We start from the raw sequence: 20888 nt of genomic DNA on the forward strand, positions 1-20888 counted from the left end.
TTATTCCCTTCGTTCGGCATATTTTCTTAATGCTTAGGAGCAATACAATAGGGTTGTTATCGTTGGTGAACGTGTAGACATAATTGTGAGTGATTGGTTGATTGAGTGGTTGTAATCCTTTCTTTTGGGACTCGCAATCTATTAATAATGGTCCTATGTCGGGCACGACTTGGAGACTACTCGTATAGGTTGCTTATAGCTAAATTGCTCACCTTTAGCCTATTCAATTATTTTTTATTGCCTTTGAGGTTGTTGCTGAGCTATGAACTGCCTACGGGGCTATATTATTTCCTAAGAGGGATATGTTGTTGCCTAAGATACAACATAGTCGATCTTACCATTACTCTGTAGAAAATGCCTTTAAGTTTTGATGACACATTTTATCATACAGGACTCCAAAAGCGAGCCTCTATTTCATCCNTAGTATTTCCTATCAATTTCATGGTATATATGCGGGGGTGTTGTGGCAGCTAGGTACCATGATATCCAGTGTTCTAGATACTACTACAAGGATGTATAGCAAGTTAAGATCGTTCTTTTATCGATTTATAGCTACTTTAGACCTACATGAGTGGTATTTCGTTTGGTTAAAATTCGTATCTTTTGTCGAATTATTGTAGCACCATATCTTCTTGCATATTGATTTAGCTTCTACCATATTGTAGTATTACATGGGTGCGGGAAAGGTTATTAATTGATTGCTTGTAATCATCAAAAGGTATGTTAAGGTTATTCCTTTCGTTCGGCATATTTTCTTAATGCTTAGGAGCAATACAATAGGGTTGTTATTGTTGGTGAACGTGTAGACATAATTGTGAGTGATTGGCTGATTCAGTGGTTGTAATCCTTTCTTTTGGGACTCGTAATCTATTAATAATGGTCCTATGTCGGGCACGACTTGGAGACTACTCATATAGGTTGCTTATAGCTAAATTGCTCATCTTTAGCCTATTGAATTATTTTTTATTGCCCTTGAGGATATTGTTGCTGAGCTATAAACTGCCTACAGGGCTATATTGTTTCCTAAGAGGGATATGTTGTTGCCTAAGATACAACATAGTCGATCTTACCACTACTCTGTAGAAATTGCCTTTAAGTTTTGATGACACATTTTATCATACAGGACTCCAGAAGCGAGCCTCTATTTTATCTATCGTACAATAATATGATGTGTGAGAACATCGTTTATCTCCTCATTACTTTGGTTAATAGACTCAAGATAATTGAATCCTTTATTTTGGATGGCCTGAGTATGAAGCCTTGCTTCCAAGTCAGCCTCGTGTATTATGTAGAACTTGCACTTAAGTATTAGGGTTATATTAATGCCAAAGAGGGCTATATTTTGCCTACAAGGCTATTTGATGTCAAAGAAGTCTATGTGCTGCTTATAAGGCTATTTTGATGTCTAAGAGGGATATGAACTGCCTACGGGGCTATATTATTGCCTAAGAGGACTATGCGCTGCCTACATTGCTAGATCGTTGTATATGAGGGCTATGTGACTTTCTACGAGGGAAAGGGCTATTGATAGGGATATATAGGCACATTCTGAGCTTATGGGGGCCTAGGTGGGTGGACTTGTTTGCTGGTTGTACATGTCGAGCTTATGGAGGCTTGATTAGGTTGTTGTTTGATTATTTTGTATGTTTAGATTCAATATCAGGTCAGTATGCTTATCTTATTTTTGATTTCCTTACGTAATTACTTTTAGTATATTATGATACATGCTCATTTAGTATGTTGCCTTTCATACTCGATACATTATTTTGTACTAACGTCCCTTGCCTCGGGGAGCTGCATTCATGCATGTAGGTCCCGAAAAATGACTCGATAGACCTTCCTTACAGCACTATTGAGTTCCACAAGGTTGGCTAGCCCCTTTCTCCTGGAGCTATCAAAGCTTAAATGTTTGTTGGCTTTTGTTGTATATAGTTTTTAGGTAGGTCATGGTCCTGTTCCGATCAAGTTTTACTACTCTTAGAGGCTTGCAGACTAGTGTGTTGGGTTGTATAGCCACGTTATTGGTCATGTTTGTCTTGTTTGTTGGTTGGTTAAAGTTTGATGGTTGTTTGGTGTATTGTCTTGATATATAGCATTTACATTTTCCTAGATATCATAGTGGCCTCGATGGTCCAAACAAGACTTATCTACTAGCTAGCTACTTCTTTATATGAACTGTTGGGAGTAGTTGTTCCCCTCGTATAGTTGTTGACATGGGTTTTGCCGGTCAAAGGCTTATTTTTAAGCAGAGAGACATATTCATTTGTTTTCTTAACAATATGTGGCTTCTATGTGCTATTAGCAAATTGTCCATCAGGATTGGCTCAGATCTAAGTTTTGGCATTAGGTGTCAATTGCGCCCCTTGAATTTGGGGCGTGACAATATTATTGGGAGAAAATATAGTTCTATATAAAATATTATATAATATTACATTGGATTTAATCGTTTGTGTATTAATTTTTTTATATGTATTATTATATATTTTTATATAAGGTTGACATGTACATATTAATACTATGTATAATATTTTTTTTCCTAAATATAATGTATTTATACTATATATAAGGTAATACTTTTTGAAAATTTCCCTTTTTAGATTTGGAATGAAAAAACTTATATTGATTGCAATTAGTATCTAATTGAAAATTTTCTGTTCTTGTTTTAATTAACAGTCTCTTTTAAACTCAACTAATTCAATCATGTGTATCACTATGTTCTTCCAAGCTTTTTCTTTGGCTAGAACACTAGTCAACTTGTTATGTTTCATGTAGTTTTATCTTACCTATGATCTTCTTATCCCTTCTATCAGGAACCTGTATTTATTAATAATTGCATTGTACTGAAGACTGTCATTATCAATCATAAAAATCACTTCTTTAAAATTAATGTTGATCTCGATGGGAATCTTAGTCCCTACACTGAGGACTGGCAGTTATAATAGTTTCTCAAAATCTAGTTAGATACTTTTATATTTTCTTAGAATATGATATTACTAAGTGAAATATTTTAATATATTTTTGTTTAAACATTATTTTGGGTAAAATTCCTCCATACCATTATGTGGAACATTCTTATGTTTCTACTAACATGAAAAGCTTACATTTAGATACTTGAGTTCTTTTAATAGAAAGTATTAAGCTAATTCTCATCATTTCAAATATTTTAATTTATATGTACTGAAGCTTGTATTAATGTTGGAGGCAATTCGGATGTGGAGCTAGTGGGTATGTTATGATTTCGATCAAATTCATTAACTTGGTCCAATTTCTATAGTAATGAAACATGTATCAACATTAGAGGCAATTTAAGAATGGTTCAGACAAGTCATTAATTTGATTTAAATTCTATTTTTATTTTAAAAAATCTATTAAATAGATATATCTTACTAGTTTAAAATGCTAACAACATAAAATAAATAAGAATCACAAATTCAAAAATTTCAAATTCTAACTTCACCTGACATTACAATAATTGGAACCAAACACGAACATCACATGTATTAATGTTGCATTTCAATTACAATCATTAGTCATGGTCGAGGTAGGTGAAATTGAATTCAAAAAATGCTAAAGTGACAATTGAGAGTCACCCCATGCTTTACTTTTGAGGGATTTAATTTGCCACTAAGCTACAAATTTTTATTTATTTATTTATTTTACAAATAACTCAATAATAGCTTTAGAAAAAAGCTAAAAAATAAAATAAAAAATTATGCGTCATTCTAATATTATTATTCCTGTCTAGACTCGCTTAAATTCAGCAACTTGAAAATGAAATTGATTATATTCAGAATAATGTATAGAAGTTTTAGAATTGAATAACTTTCAATGTAATTATTATTTTTTGGTTTCATTTGTCTAATTTAATTTTCTTTTATTTTTTTTAAAAATATGGATAACCAACATTTTTACACTATAATAGGTGAAATTTACAGGGTGACAAAATATTGACATGCAAGTGATGTGTCATATATTATATAACCCATAAATAAGTCATTATCATATATAATTCAGTACAAGAAATTTAATATTATGTTATCTGTAAATTTTAAGTAATTCACACGCCATTTAATTATGTTAATGTTAATAAGTATTATACACTAATCTTGATTATCAATAATAATATTGCTGTGAAAGGATGAACTAAAAATGTTAGAACTAGCCTAGCTTTATTATTAATAATACAAAGTACAACAATGTTATAACTGCTTTCGATATTTATTATATAAAACGTAAAACACCAAGAATATCAACAAGGCCCATTAGCTCAGTTGGTTAGAGCGTCGTGCTAATAACGCGAAGGTCGCAGGTTCGAGACCTGCATGGGCCAATTAATTTTTAACTACTTCTGTAAAAAATTGTTTCATTATTTTCGATTCTTCACTATTATATTTATTTTACATATTAATATTAATTATACATATAATCGTTTTATAACACAAAGGTCGCAGGTTCGAAACCTGCATGGGCCAATTAACTTTTTACTACTTCTATAAAAAAAATCGTTTCATTATTTTTGCTTCTTCACTATTATATTTAATTTACATATTAATTATACATATAATCGTTTTATAACGCGAAGGTCGCAGATTCGAGACTTGCATGGGCCAATTAATTTTTTACTATTTCTGTAAAAAATCTTTTCATTATTTTCGCTTCATCACTATTATATTTATTTTACATATTAATTATACATATAAACACTTTTGTTTAAAACTATAAATATAACTTATATGGTCTGCCCGAAGGAGGACTTGAGGCAAAGAGGAGGGGGCATTAATTATTAATCATATGAAAAATGCAAAAATTTAGGAGTGAACATTGTGGGGCTGCAAATGATAAGTTTGATTCATTATTAATCCATCAAACTAGTGTTTATGTAATACCCTCTAATTGAATTTCCAACTCCATAAATACCTCATTACTAGTGTTAATTTATGCTTCTTTTCATTTAAAAAAAATATATTTTGTGTGATCAATTAATTTGTGGGTGCTTATTGTGATAGTGGATATTTTGATATCAAAATCTGAAAAAATAACACACGAAGAAGTTAAAATACAATATTTATTATAGGCTTAAATTCATCTACAACCACTTAAAATTGTCTCCATAATTCATTTGAACACCTCAACTAAGGGTTGTACCTATTGAACACTTTTACCAGTTCGAATTGATACCTATTTGACATTTTTTTTGACAATCATCCAAAAATATCAAGTGTGTGAAATACACTTGCGATGACATGACACAAGGACAAATCAAATTATGACATGTGTCATTTGGATCAAAAAATTATTTTAAAATATATTTTAAATGATAAAAGTAAAATAAAATTTTGTCCCCTAAAAAATCCACCCACCCACCCAAACCTTCCCACGTTACCCAACCCCTCGGCGTCATCTTTTTCACTTCTTTTTTTCTTCTTCTTCTTCTTTTTTATCATAAATTAACAATTGTAGATTATTTAGATTCGAAATTTTGAAAAACTTTAATAGTTACATTGTTGCTCAATCCACCCAAATACTTCCCCTTCTACCCATCAGAACAACCACTCTTTTCTTCTTTTTTTTCTTCTTTATAATAAACTGATCAACAATGCGAAATACCCATTTTCTTTCATTTTGATAGCATCAAAACTTTCTATTCGTTACCTTTATCTTTTTCTCATTAGTAATCATGTATCACAATTACAATAGATAATAACAAACTTTTTCTTGAAAAAACCAATTCATATTTTTTTCCATTGGAATGAATGGATGTTTGCCGGAATATTGAAGATGTAGATCTACATTAAAAAAAAGGAAAAAACATAAGAAGAAGAAGAACGGGAGAGGGTGAGAGAAAGAGAGGAGGAGGGGGTGTGGTGTGGTGTGCGCCTGTGTAAAAAAAATTATGAAGATTTGTGAATGAGAATAGTACAGTGGGTGTAATTTTGGGAGGGGAAGAAGACTACATTTTCAAAAATTTCATTAATTTTGGTATATAAGTTAGAAAAAAAGAAAAATTATTAATTTCAATAGCTTTACGTGCCTAAAGAGAGTGTAGCACACATTTTTTGGCATGTCAGCATTTTGTGTCTAATAGGAATGACTTTTGAACAAATAAAGTGTCCAATAGGCACAAAGATAAGTTGAGGTGTTAAAATGGAATATGCAGACAACTTTAAGGGGCTGCATATGACTTAAGTCTTTATTATATATACACATAAAATATAATTTTAACTAAATATAAACATTTATATGTAAAAAATGATCACATTTAACAAATAGTCTTCTGACTAAACTCGATATATTATTTATATAATTCTTAAATATATCTAATTACTAGTATACGTGCCCGCGCGTTGCGCGGATGATTTAAAATGTAATAATTTTATAATTAAAAATAATTAATAAAATATATTATGCACTTAATAATATATTTAATTTGTTATAATAATAATACAAATCATTAGCTTATTTATTTGAGCACATTGAATTAATATTATTAGTACATAATTTATTTTATCGTATTAAAATATTATATCTATAACTATATCAGCTACACTTTTAGTTTTATAATATATCAAGTTGAATTCTTTGTAAGGATACTATTAATTTTATGATCATCTTATCTTTGATCAAATATAAAAAATACTTCAAATATTTTTATTTGTTTGTACTTTATTCTTTTCATATTGTTTGAATAAAAAATTATGTTAGTAATTTATCAATTCTAATATTCCATATGTATGTTGATACATTTTCTCTATGTATTTTATTCAAAATCAAAAGATTTTACAAAATATTTTTTTCCGTATTAAATTTGTGCTACAATATGATAGAAAATTGATTTAAGGTAAAAATAATCTTGATAAATACAACCCCATATATATATACTAGACATCGTAGCCCGTGCTAGCACGGGCCCAATATGTATCATTTTTTGTTTCAATTTATGTGACAAAGACAAAATTAAAGAGTTAATCAAACTTTAATATTAACTTAAAATAGTTTAAATTTTTAACTATTGTTAACTATGGTAACAAAAATTTTATGTCTTTTAACATTCTAAATTGCTAATTATTGTTGTATGATTTGTATATCTTTTACGCAATTTTGAAATAATAAAGGTTATTTCTTCTTTCTCAATTTATGTGGTACTAATAAAATTTCGAGATTCAATCAACTTTTTTGTCTTTAAAATATTCTATTGTTAATTACTGTAAATTATTGTATTTTCTAAGTAATTTTCAAATAATATATATTATTTCATTTGTCCAATTTATGTGTCACCGATAAAATTTGAAGAGTTAATCAGATCTTTTACATATTTTTATATCTTTTGAATATCTAAGTAAATAATTATTGTGATTTATAATATTTTATACAATTATTTAAAAAAAATTAAACAACAAACAAAACGAATTCATCATAGGAAAATTACCAAAACATCCTTGAATACATCAATAATGGGTCCCACTTTTTGCTTAAAAAAATATGCATATTGAGAGGATATTTTTGTCCAAAGTGGAAATAGAATAAGTATAAAGCATTAAAGTCTTTTAAAATTTTAAATTGTTAATTCTTATTGTACGATTTGTAATATTTTTACGTCATTTTCAAATAATAGAGGTCATTTCTTCTTTCTCAATTTATGTAGTACTAAAAAAATTTTGAGATTCAATCAATTTTTTTTGTCTTTGAAATATTTCTAGTTGTTAATTACTGTAATTTATAATACTTTCTAAGAAATTTTCAAATAATATATATTATTTCATTTGTCCCAATTTATGTGTCACTGGTAAAATTTGAAGAGTCAATCAGATCTTTTATATATTTTTATATCTTTTAAATAATTAAGTAATTGATTATCGTGATTCATAATATTTTATACAATTATTTAGTATAGTAAAATAAATTTAAAATAAATTTAAAAGAAACAAAACGAATTCATCATAGGAAATTACCAAAGCATCCTTCAATAGATCAATAATGGGTCCGACTTTTTGTATTTAAGAAATTGCACATTCGAAGGATATTTTTGTCCAAAGTGGAAATATTGTGTAAAAAATGTGTATTTATTGTGATTTTGAATGTTTTGTGGGGTAATAGGATGCACGCAAAGTTAAGGTGTCTTTTTGAAAATCTGGGACAACTTCAAGTATTACTTAATGTTTTTTCCTCAAAATCTAATTTACTTTCGTAAATAATGTTTTTTCTCAAAATCTAATTTACTTTCGTAAACTATGTGTCAGATCAAAATCAGATTAACAAATTCAAAAGGAATGAGTAATAAATAGCTCATACAATGACATATTTATTATTTAACTAAATAATAAATATGTAACTAAAAATCTTGTTAGCTTTTGGTTGAAAGCTAACAAGATAGTTACAATGTAACAAAATACTTTATCTATATTTGCATTGTGGCTTATATATATATATATATATATATATATATATATAGTGAAAGTAAAAAAAAATGTTTTTTTAAAGAAGTAATCGATTATAGAGGCAAAACTGACATATTGTTAAGATTGTCAGTTTTTACAAAATTTAATTTTAAATAAATTAAAAAGAAACAATAGTTGAGGTAATTTTAAAAATAGTTTTTTCTTTTGGATATTTGTAAATAATCCAAATGGCTGATTATTATTTTTAATGTTTTAAATATTATATTTTATATTTATTTATTTTTATTATATTTGTCATTGTTTTTATTAACTAAAAACTAAAAAATTAGCAACATTAATATCTTTATTTTGAGTTGATATTATTTCAAATTGTAGGTGTAGTTATCTCCTAGACAAATTTGATGAAGATATGGTTATTTAACTTGAAATTGTTTAAATTATTTTATTTTTAAAATTAGGATTTAATTGTTAGTTTTTTTTTTATTTTAAAAAAGAAATTAAAATGCTCAACTTTCATAGTTAATAGGATTCCATAATTCATGGCTAGTTGGTGAAAGTCTTTATGTCGTATTTTATTTTAATTAAAAATAATTTTCAAAATTATCTCCTAGCCAAATTTGATGAAAGTATGGCTTGGAACAAATCTTTTTTTTTTTTTAAATTGCTATTTTCACATTAATTTAAAACTATCAATTTTCTAATATTTTTAGAATATAAAATAAATTTAAAACTATCAATTTTCACAGTAGGGTTTCCTAATTTGTGGGTAGTTGGTGAAAGTCTTTACTTATCTTCTTTTTTTTTTTCATTGAAATTAATTTTCAAACTTATCTCCTATCTAAATTTGAAACACAAATTTAAAACATATTTTTAAAAAAAATTAAACACAAATTTATGACGTATTTTTTGAAAATTTTAAACGCTCAATTTTCACATTAATGGGATCCATAATTCATGGATAGCTAGTGAAAGTCTTTACTTAGCTTTTGTTTTAATTTAAGTTAATTTTCATTCTTATATCCTGGCTATATTTGATGAAAATATGATTACAATTACATTGAATTGTTTATTTCTTGATTATTATTTAAAATAACGAATTTAAATTTTTGAATGTTTTAAAAATTAAAAAGAAATATATTTATTTTTTAATTTGTTTTAATATGTAATTTTTCGTAAATATTCCTCTTTCTTTAGATCTTTTAAAATTTGCCAAAATAAAATGTTTCTCCATAACTTAATGTAATTTTTAGAACTCAAAAACAATTCTTACACATTTAAGACAAACTAATAAACAACGTTAAAAATAAAACCACATAAGAAAACCTATATTATCCACGTAAAACTTTTGTGGGTAATAAATCTTATCTCTTTACATATTATAAAGAAAAGAAAAAGAAAGTTTATGCAAATTATATATTATAAGATTTACAAATTTTCACTTATATTTATGTTTTACTTTATGAATTTTCAATATAACATTGGTATATTTACCTGGACATTTAAAGAAAGAATGAAGTGTGAATGGTCTGATAAATACAAATCATCACATTATGGATGATGAAATGAAACTATGAATGTTTATTCCTTTACCATTGCCAGTATAATCTTGAAATGATCCAAAATGAAAAATGATGATCTACTTTACTGTATTTCTTTTATCATTTCAGTCATTGTATGTTCCTTCTTGATCTTCTTTTTATTCTTTTTGATCTCTTTCGTCATCTTAATATTTCTTTTGTTGTCCACTTTAATCTTCATTGTTGTAATATCGATATCATCAACGTCGTCGTCATTATCACTGTAGTCGTTGTTGAAATCGTTGTCATATTAATGTTTTCAATATCATCCGATAAATAAATAAATTGCAAGCAGATATATGTCAACTTTCATTTATATTAATATGGAGCGATAGTACTATTATCTTCATTTATATGTAAATTAAATATAGTTAAATATATTTGTTAACATAAAGATAAATTTGTGAAATAGTAAGAGTTTATTTAGAATTCTATAAACATGAGTTTCTAGTTTTAATTAAGTTAATAAATTTTTTTTATTTTGAAAATATAATATCTTCAAATTCAAATACTTCTAATCTTTCAATTCAAAATTTTCATTATAGTTTCATCATCATCTGCATGTTAAAAAAATAAGATTAAAAAATTATAAATATGAAATATGCAGTAAACAAAGAATCATAAATTATATGTAAATACATCAACACAGTTTAATTTTGAAACAAAACATAAGATGAAAAAAATTAAAATATTACATGATTGACATAGTTATCGAATATAGTCTTAAAAGTGTTTCTCCTTCTTCAGCTACACATATTCATCACATAAATGGCTTGATCCTAACTTCATCAATTGACATCTTCAACATCTAGAACTTTCAAAATAAAGTACAATTATTGATCATGTAAACCATATATAACAGAAGAAAAAGAGAGAAAATATGCAAAAAAAATTACCTTTCCATGAATGCTAAGGATTATTATTGCTTTGAATTTCCTTTATTGAGATGCATTTTTTTTCTTGAAAAAACTAAAGAAAAGATTATCGTATTTAAATTTAGTGAATTAATACGATTGAGTTTTTTTGGGGAAGGAAGTTAAGTAAGTGGGTGAGGAATTTTAGGGATAATTATTTGTAATTGAAGTTTCTTTTTATTTTTTTATTTTTAAAAAGTAAAATAGATAATTAGATAGGTTTAGATTTCTTTACAATTTTGTATATCGCATAAATATGATTTAGTGTTATTTAAACGGTAAGTTGCAAAATGTATGTTTTAAAAAAAATTGTTTTATATTGTTATTTATTTTTAAAGTTGAATTTAAACATTAAGTTCCAAAATAGATTTTTTTTTAAAAGTGGTTTTATATTGTTATTTGTTTTTAAAATTGAATTTAAATGTTAAGTTTCAAAACTGTTTTTTTTATAAATGTTTTATATTGTTCTTTGTTTTTAAAATTGAATTTATTATTTAAATTAACTAAAAATATCAGTTTTAAAACTAAAATTTAAGAAATAATTGTGGTAATGACATGTGACATTTTTCTCTCTCTTATTATATATAGATAGATTATTATTATTATTATTATTATTATTATTATTATTATTATTATTATTATATTGTTTTTATCATTATTATTAAATTGTATTTCAAAAAAGAAAAATTTAAAATTCAAATTTAAAAACAGTTTTCGCGGAAACTGATTCCTTTAAAATCTAAATTAAAAACAGTAACCTTTATTTCTTTTTGGTTAATTTAAGATAGATAATTAAAATATTTTTAATTAATTTTTGAATTTTAAAATTGTTAAATTTTTTGTGATGTTGACATGTGTCATTCTAATTCTAATTATTGACATGTGTCTATATTTATATTTATTTAATTATTGATTATTAAGTATTAAAAATTATTTAAAATTCTGAAAATTTTCTAGTGTTGACATGTGTCATTTTTTTTTTTTATTTTTTTTTTGGTAACTACATTTCCATTAATCACCAAAAGCAAGTCTTTATAGAGCCATAGCAATACATACACATATTGCCATCTTAAAACAAACAATTTTAACAAAACTGTTAGAAGCTATCTATCAACATAAAACATCAAAATAAGAGTTGTTATAGCTTGGCCTTGATCCTCAGTGGTGCTCTCACATTACAGGTGAAGGCTATTTCCTTTGCAATTTCTTCACTTTGTCGTCCCTTGTTTTCAAAGATTCTTCTTTTATCCTAATGACATCTTTGTATATGTAAGTTTAACAAGAATAAACAAAAAGAAAAAGTTTATGGGAGGACAAACAGGAGAAATAGGTGAAGTGCTGTTTTCCTTAAATGGTTGTAGTGTGAGAACAAAGAAAGAGCCATACGTTTTACTCAAAGCATCAATGGTACATAATTTGTGAACGAAGTTGCAATCACGTTCGACTATTACAATTTACAAATTTTCGTTGGAAAAACCAACGCAAATATCATATGACTAAAGAAGGCCGATTTCCCTAAGCAATTAAAGGGCTACGGCTTTCGCGGGCAATCACTTTTAAGGAAATACAAGTCAATATAAAATATTACATCACGTAAAGCAGAAATTTAAATTTACACCGTTTTTAATTGTAAAAATATGACATTTGAGCCTAACTTAACCCCAAAAGCTAGCTCATGAGGAGAGAATTGCCCAAGTCCATATAAGAAGACCATCACTCCATTCTAAATCGATGTGAGACTTTTACCCAATTTAACGATATATAATTAAAATTATCTTTTATCTATATACAATATATGTTCAGCCACCCCTAGCTTCTTCAAGAATGTTTAAAAATATTTTGAGCCCCTTTAATTAGGGGTGCTCAAAAACTGAATCGACCGATAAATCGAACCAAAAAAATATTATCGGGTTCTTTGTTATTGAGTTATTGGATTTTTAATGGGTTTATAAAAAGAAGTTATTGGGTTATTGATTTGGTATCGGTTTTTACTATTGGGTTATTGGGTAAATCGATAATCCAATAAGACGGTAATAATTTACTACTTTACCCTTCCGAATTATGAAATATTAATAATATTTATATATATATATATATATATATATATATATATATATATATATAAGAGGATCTTCATCCTACTGATGTGACATGCTTCAATGATCAGAAAATTTATTTATTTATTTTCTTAAATTTTAGACATTTTTCTCTATTTTAAAATTATTAACTACTATTAATTATTAATGATCAGTTATACATTCCTAAAATACAGAATTTCAAAAGGCTACTCTCTATAATTAACATTTACTTTTCCATAATTAATGTGGTTAATTACGGAAAAAGTGGTTACATAATTTTATTAAAAACATTACTCATTTAATGGTAACTTTAATAAAAAAGATAATTCTAACATTTCAAAATTTTACTATATAATGTAAACATTTCAGAATTCTACCACAATTCCTCTATTTTTCATCATTACTTCAATTTGGTCATTTTATATCTCTTCTTAATTTCTTTTTATTTAGCATTGCAACATCTTATTTTTATCTTCATTTTTTATTTACCTCAAGCAATGAATTTTGATTTATATATCTTATGAAAATAATATTCTAATTATATGTTAATTGTTTGCAGGTTTAACAATAAATTATCTCTTTATTGATTTTCCAGAGGAGTTGAAACATGAACAAGTGCAAGTAGTTCTCTTACCATGCTTTTGATTGGTCTTCAAATTTTACCAAACAAATTTACTAAATTTTTCATCACAAAAAATTCTAAAAATTATATAGTGACTTTTCATCGTTGATTGTTGATAATGCTTATGAATTATTAGTTCTTCGTGAATAAATAAAAAAAATTATAATTGTTTTTTAAATTTCTTACTGCAGATCGCATGCATGAATATGTGATGTTACCAAGAACACAAATTTATTGACTTTTCATTATTGATTGTATTCATATAATCGGTTCATTGTAAATTATTATTTATTATCAAAATTAGCTTCATTCATGTAGGATTCTCCTTTGGCAAATCAGTAAGTGATTTCATGTTTATCTTCTTTTTTTATACGACATAAATAGTGAAAAAAATAATACGAGAGATGGAGGAAAATCGTAATGGACTTGTGAGAATTCTATTTTGAAATTGTTTGCGAAAACATTTGTAAAATTTCTTATTTCCTTATATTTATTTGTACATCAAAACAATAAAAAGAATCTAAAAGTATATTTTGCCATAACTCATTTTACGTTATTAAAAATTACTTTATGTAACTATTTTTTTTTTTTATAATTATGAAAAATGAACCATTAGCTTCAAATAGATTGTTGTAGTAGAAATTAATTTAGATTGTTTTAGTGAAGCAAACAGTATATTAAAAGTGTATAAATCTGAGAAAATGAACCGTTAAACGAGCAAACATATAAAAATTAAATAAATTTGAAATCTATTTGGTACAATTAAAGATAAAATGCCCATTTTTTCTTTCTATTTATATTGTAAAACTTAAAAAATATACTTTTTTTTTGCAAGGCGTGACATTCACCTTTTTTATGTTTCAGGGTACAATATTCATGATCTTCTAAAATAGGAGAAAACACAAAAAAATATGAAAAAGAATTATGTATGTGAATACTCGAAAACTTTTATAGGGATAAAGTCAAATAATAAGTGCGTGAGAAATAATAATGTAATCAAATATTTAAAAGATAAAATAAGAGTTACAAAGAGTACGTAAAAGTAGAATTAAAGAAAATAATGTTTTGTAAATTTGTAGAAACAAAATACAATTTTTATAGTTAATATTATCAAATAAAGTGAAATTTTGTTAGAAAAATTTAAATAAAATCTGAAATATTTAAAAACCGCGCGTAGCGCGGCCAAATTCACTAGTTTAATATATAACTAGACATTATAACTATATCAAATTATTAGTACTCTACCCACTTCACACTAGGCCGCTTTACTAGTCTTTACTTTTTACTCAAAACCTAAAGACTAAAGTAAGGGTTCGCAATTGTGGCTATTTGATTTTAGTTTTAGAGCTTGTTGGACTATTTGATTTTAGTTTTAGTTTGTAATCGTAGGTTGTAGCATTTACAAGTTTGTAAAGGTCCATAATTGATTAACATAAAAAATTCCATACTGTGCTTTGATGGTGACATGTAATTATAGCCTTCGTACTATATTTTCTCTTATTGATGCAATTTCTCATTATCTTTCTTGTTTCACTATATCAAAGCATTTAGAGAAGTGAGAAGTCACAATATTTTACGGACATTTTCTTATTGGGTAAACCGAAACCGAATCGATAACGACCAAAAATCGATAAATCGAAAACCAATAAGAATAACTTATTGATTTGTTATTGGATTAACATATTTAAAAACCAAAAACCAATAAATCGAACAGATAATACATAAAACCGAACCAAACCGATTGATGCACACCCCTACCTTTAATGAGAATGCTAGCTCACTCATTATTTGCTAGCTACTTAATTCTCTCTTTGTTAGTTTTAAATTTTATGCATTTTCTTCTTCTTTGCAAGTAGGGTAGAGCCAATCATTTTATTACGAATTTGATTGAATCCAATAATATTTTTTAAATTTTATATCATGTGCTGGAGTCAGAATTTAACTAAGAAAATTCAAAATATAAATAAATTAGTTTATATGTTATGATATAGTATAATCTTTTGTCGATTGTTAGTTTAAATATATAGCTATTTGACGAAATATATTTTGTCATCATTTTGGAGTAAGAGACAAAATAACAAAGATTAGAACTATAAGATTCCATGGGAAAAAAAATAAGAACGATATATACCCATAAATAATAAGAAATTAAAACAAAAAGAGGAAGAACAATGATAATAAATACTTCTATATATGGATTGAGTGTAGGTGAAAAATATAATTGTAAGTGAAAATAAAAATAAAAATAATAAAATTTTCAGGCTAAGGCATATGAGATTTGTCACTTTTAAAAAAGAAGATTCAAGTATAATTCGATAGAATTTTTACCAATTCAGTAACGACAATCTAAATTTGTATACTCGCTAAGATATAATAGTTCGACAACATCATCTGACAAATGAACTCTAAACAAGATATTTAACGCAAAATTCCACCAATAAAAATACCTCCCTTCAATTAAATGAAACTCTCTTTTCTTCACATATACACTACTTACTTATGCACCTTACTTTTTAAGGAATGAGAGTCAGGGTCAATAAGGCAATCAATTCTCTCTCTAGGAAGAAGCTTATTCCTACTCTGATGTCTCTTCATAACTCCTCATTTCATGATCTAACATCACAAAACAAAACAAATTCATAAATAGAAACAATCATATTTCTAAATAAATGGAAGCTTTAACTAAGAATGTAAAAGAGGAAAACAGAAAAAGTAACCTGCATGAGAATATGAGAATGAAGACGTGAAACAAGTTTATCTATAAATTTTGAATTTTTAGTATACAAATCGTAGTTTCTATCGAGATTTCGATTACAATTTTCTTTATTAGTTTTTTGCACAAAGCTTTGTTGTAACAATTTCACTTTTTTTTTTTTTTTTGTAGACTGCATTATAGTAATGGAGCGGAGGCTTAAAATCAAAGTAATCACATTGCAGGTTAAAGAGTGGATGTCCAAAAATTTGGTGGTCGATAAAAATCACCCTCGGGAAAGCAAAAATTAGAATATTCATTTTCAAACAATAATTGTACAGGATAAAAACGTCAACTTACTACTCTTTATTTCTCCACAGTAATTGCATCAAGAATGTGTAGACATATTAAAGACCTTTTCTATTTTAATATAAACTACAGGAAGAACAAGTTGCGATAGTTTTGTACGGTGATGATATTAGTAAGTGTCGTAAACTGTTCACTTTTTTCAAGATATATCTGATTTCATGTGCGAAGGTTAGAGACCCATGACCTTATTCAGTATGAGTCAACAACTTTGAGTGGGTTGTAGATAAGTACACAATTGTTGAATCACTTACAAAAAGAAAAGTCATTGAAGCACCATTACCTCCTCCCACGAAATTGAATACACTTTTTTTTTTTAGCATCTTGAACACCAACTTCAATGTGTTGAATTTGACGATTCTTCTTATTATATCTTTAGTACTATCTAGAACGTTCTAGATTTTTCGAGGGTGATCAATAACACTAAAATTGTTGATAAAGTTAAATGAAAAAATAACTGGACAATAAAAGAATACCATAGAAATGTCATTTTCTATTAATGTGTATAGATAAATGATATTCAGAAAATGTGTATATTAGATCTTTCAAGTCCAACTGAATAACACTATTTCACTGTTCGTACCAACATATTTGCTAGTTGTGATAGCAAATTACAGCACAATGCAATATACCACTGACCAAATTAAGCGATATCGAGAGGTCATTATTATGGACAACAAGTAAGTCCTTTAGTTTTCGACGAAAATGAGATATAACAATATTTACTTTCTACCTTTTATTTGCTTTACCTTCTTATGTGAGGCTAAACTTGTTCTATCCCTCTCATACTATTCAGCAAAAAAACCTTTCATGTTTGTCATGTGATGGACAATGAAGAGAGTGCCATGTAGGATGATCTGATGGACAATGAAGGGACTGTACTATTACAATAGTTGCACAAGCACCCTGTTGTTCTAGCAAAACGGATAATTGTTACAGAATACTGTCGCGGTAAGGTCATATTTATTTGATTCGACTATGAATAATTTCTTCGCTTTACTTATCAATGTATTATGTGCTCGTAGATCTAAGGTTGACAACCAGATACAACTCAACAATTTTGATCAATCCTTTATACGTTCAAGCTACTGCACTAATAATTTAGTACGAATTAAATTTTCGGACATTCGGCTCCACCGTCATTGAAGCTATATATATGGGGAAAAAATAAAAAAATACTCATATTTATTGTGGCTTTTTGTAGGTAAAAAAATAACGAACAAATGCTCTTGGTTTTTACTTTAAGAAGCTCATTGGAATCCCTCAATCCTGCATTTGTTGACGATGAAACATTATCTATCTCGGTCATTTCTTCATTATCATTTATAGTGAGTTTATAATATGGCTTGACTCTCTTTGTCAATACTGATTACCTGCTTCATAGTGAGATTTTTCAATCCAAANTAAAAATCCCACTAATAATTCATTTTGTGACGTTTTATTGTAACTCCTACAATATAAATCTTTTTGTGGTGGTTTTATTAAGGAGGTTAGAAAATCGCCACAATTTAATATATATATAAACTCGGATGCCAAATCAATAATTATATTAATTTATATTTAATTTTGTTTGTCTTTTAATTGTATTTGAGCTTTTATAATACTTGCTGATTTTTTAAGGTGAAACATTTAATTAATAATTACTACTAATTAATAAAAATTAAAATTAAAAGTTTGTTTTATGCACTAAAAATATTATTTTATCTTTTATTTGAAGACAACCCAATTAATATTTATGTATCTCTCCCTCCAAAATATTAAAAAAATAAAAACCATAATTTGCCCCCAAAACCTTTCAAATAACCACTCCTCTTTCCCACCCATTCCCACCCATGACCCTTCCCACGTAAGACAAATACACACACACAAAATTCCCATTTCTTATTTCCCTTAATCCATTGTCTATCCGTAACCCCTCCCCTCTTCTCTCTTCCATTTTTGGTTCAATTTTTTTTTTTTAGTGTGTGATTTTGCTAAAAAAAAATTAACCTCTGCAAAGTGAAAGGAGTGTAAATAATTGTTTGAATATGAAGGCAATTCTCTGTTATATAAGTTTGATGATTTATATTAGAATTTAAAATTAATATTAATATATTATTTATTTAATTTATAGGCTATTATATTTTACAAGTTGTTAAACTTAATGCTTCAATGCTTTTACCTGTTTCAGGAGTTATTTAAATTCTCATCACAACGTAAAGTCATTTGTACCCAATCGTTGATTGATTTCTGGTAAGCCTCAATTTTATTTTTGTTTAGTTAAGGATCGTATAATCATTTTATTCTTCATGGAATTTGACTATTACAAATTAAAAAAGAATTTTGCATATTAAATTAAGATTGATATCAATATAATTTTTGAAATCATGTATTCTTGTTCACTATGGTAAATTGTTGAAGTTAATTTTATTTTGGTAAATAAAAGGATAAAGTAAGGTCAAGGTGGAAGTCTGACATATAAATTAAAAGAAGTGAGAAATGATAGAACCAACGTGTTAAATAAAATGAACATCAATATATGATTTTGGAAAACATTAATCTAGTTTGTTCTTATGTAGGAATAATCATGAAGTCGTTATTATTCACATTATTAGTATGTATAGTATGAGAGAATACTAAAGTAAATTTCTTTCATATCTTTTTTTTGTTTTTGTCAAACCAAAGGTTTATATGAATTTACTTTTAAAATGAATTGAATTTTAATTTTTTTAATCAAGATGTAGAAAGATATGTATTAATATATATTTATCTAATTATGTATATTGTTTTCATTGTTTCAGGTTGATGCGGAGATTGAACTTATTTCAGTTTGGATAAAAAGATTGGATGGAAACAACTTAAATCATCAAGCAAATGTTATAGATGNAAATAGCAATAAATAAGGATTAGAGACCACATTTGCTTATACTTGTGGAATCGTGTATGTTACATTATTTTCTTTACTTTTCTTTGCATTATAATATTTATAAGACATATGATACAAATGATCAGCTGATCAGCAGTAGAAGAGGATGACCCATACTAGGCATTTTAACCCCTGAGATGTTGTCCTCATAATTCCACAATTTGGGATCGGCCCATGTTAGGCTTTCGCCCCTGAGCTGCCACCCTCTTATACCAATTGGGATCGGCCCATGCTAGGCTTTCGCCCCTGAGCTGCCACCCTTCTATACCAATTGGGATCGACCCATGCTAGGCATTTACCCCTGGGTTGCCACCCATAATTATACAGATAGCTTCACTTAAATTCTTTATCTTTGAGATTGTTGTTTTGATGTTCATAACTCTTTCGATATTGTTTTTTTTTTATAATCATAACTCTTTAGAGATTGTTCTTTTGATGATCATTATCTCTTTTGAGATTGTTGTTTTGGTGGTCATAATCATTGTTAAGATTTGAAACTATGGACCAGTAGTAGAAGACATATGAATAAGGACTTACGATAATAACAATGACATGGGAAGCAAATGTGACATGCACATGTAATACTCAGGAGCATATGACTCAGTTAAACATTTTGACATCTCAAATTGAAGCACATATCAAGTGAAGACATTTGACATTTAGCCAAGAAATTTGAACTCTATATAGTAGGTGGATACTCACTAACTAATATCAAATACAAGGTATACATGAAAGTGGAACCAAGAGAGAACATGGGCAGAATCAACTTAAGGACGAATACATATTCCAAGTAAGTACATATAAAATGTACAACAGAGCAAGTAGAGATCTTGTGAGGTAACATTATAGTCTAATATAATGGGAGTAATAACCAATAAAGGGAACATATTAACATGTGACAAAAATGACACATATATAGATAATTAAAGCTAGTTGGCATGATATGGGCAGATTGTATATCCAACATACAAACATATGTACCATGTGTAATCTAGGATCATTTTGATTTATATAAGGGAAATACGTGCCAAGGGTACTTTGACGGTGAAACAAGTTTAAACCTTGCATGCTAATACTTGGTAGAGTAATCACGTATGTTTAGTAACAAACTCATATTAGAGCACTCACTTTAATGCTCTAGGGAGTAGGAACTGCACCTATGGATCAGTTACTACCAAGGGCACTTAGAAAGTTTACTTTTTGTAATGCAAATGTTGGATTCATGCCAAAGAAATAGGAAATCGAATAGCCTTACATACCTTGCTATACAATTCAAAAAGTATGACTTAAGCTCCTTCTCTTCAGATTACTAATCTACAATAAAATAAGTTGTTAGAC

At 27.3% G+C, this 20888-nt stretch overlaps 1 long non-coding RNA gene and 1 other non-coding gene across 2 annotated transcripts in view; one reads left to right on the forward strand and one right to left on the reverse strand.

The window, feature by feature from the left end:
• The window catches only part of LOC125866403 (uncharacterized), a 220536-nt gene that overhangs the window by 1686 nt on the left and 197962 nt on the right, over positions 1-20888 (reverse strand). The gene's annotated exons all lie outside the window — the stretch shown is intronic.
• On the forward strand, positions 4257-4330 carry TRNAI-AAU (transfer RNA isoleucine (anticodon AAU)). Its single transcript has one exon. It is a non-coding gene; the product is annotated as a tRNA-Ile (tRNA).

The sequence above is a fragment of the Solanum stenotomum genome, chromosome 5 (genome assembly GCF_019186545.1).
Source record: "Solanum stenotomum isolate F172 chromosome 5, ASM1918654v1, whole genome shotgun sequence".
In the NCBI taxonomy this organism is placed as follows: domain Eukaryota; kingdom Viridiplantae; phylum Streptophyta; class Magnoliopsida; order Solanales; family Solanaceae; genus Solanum; species Solanum stenotomum.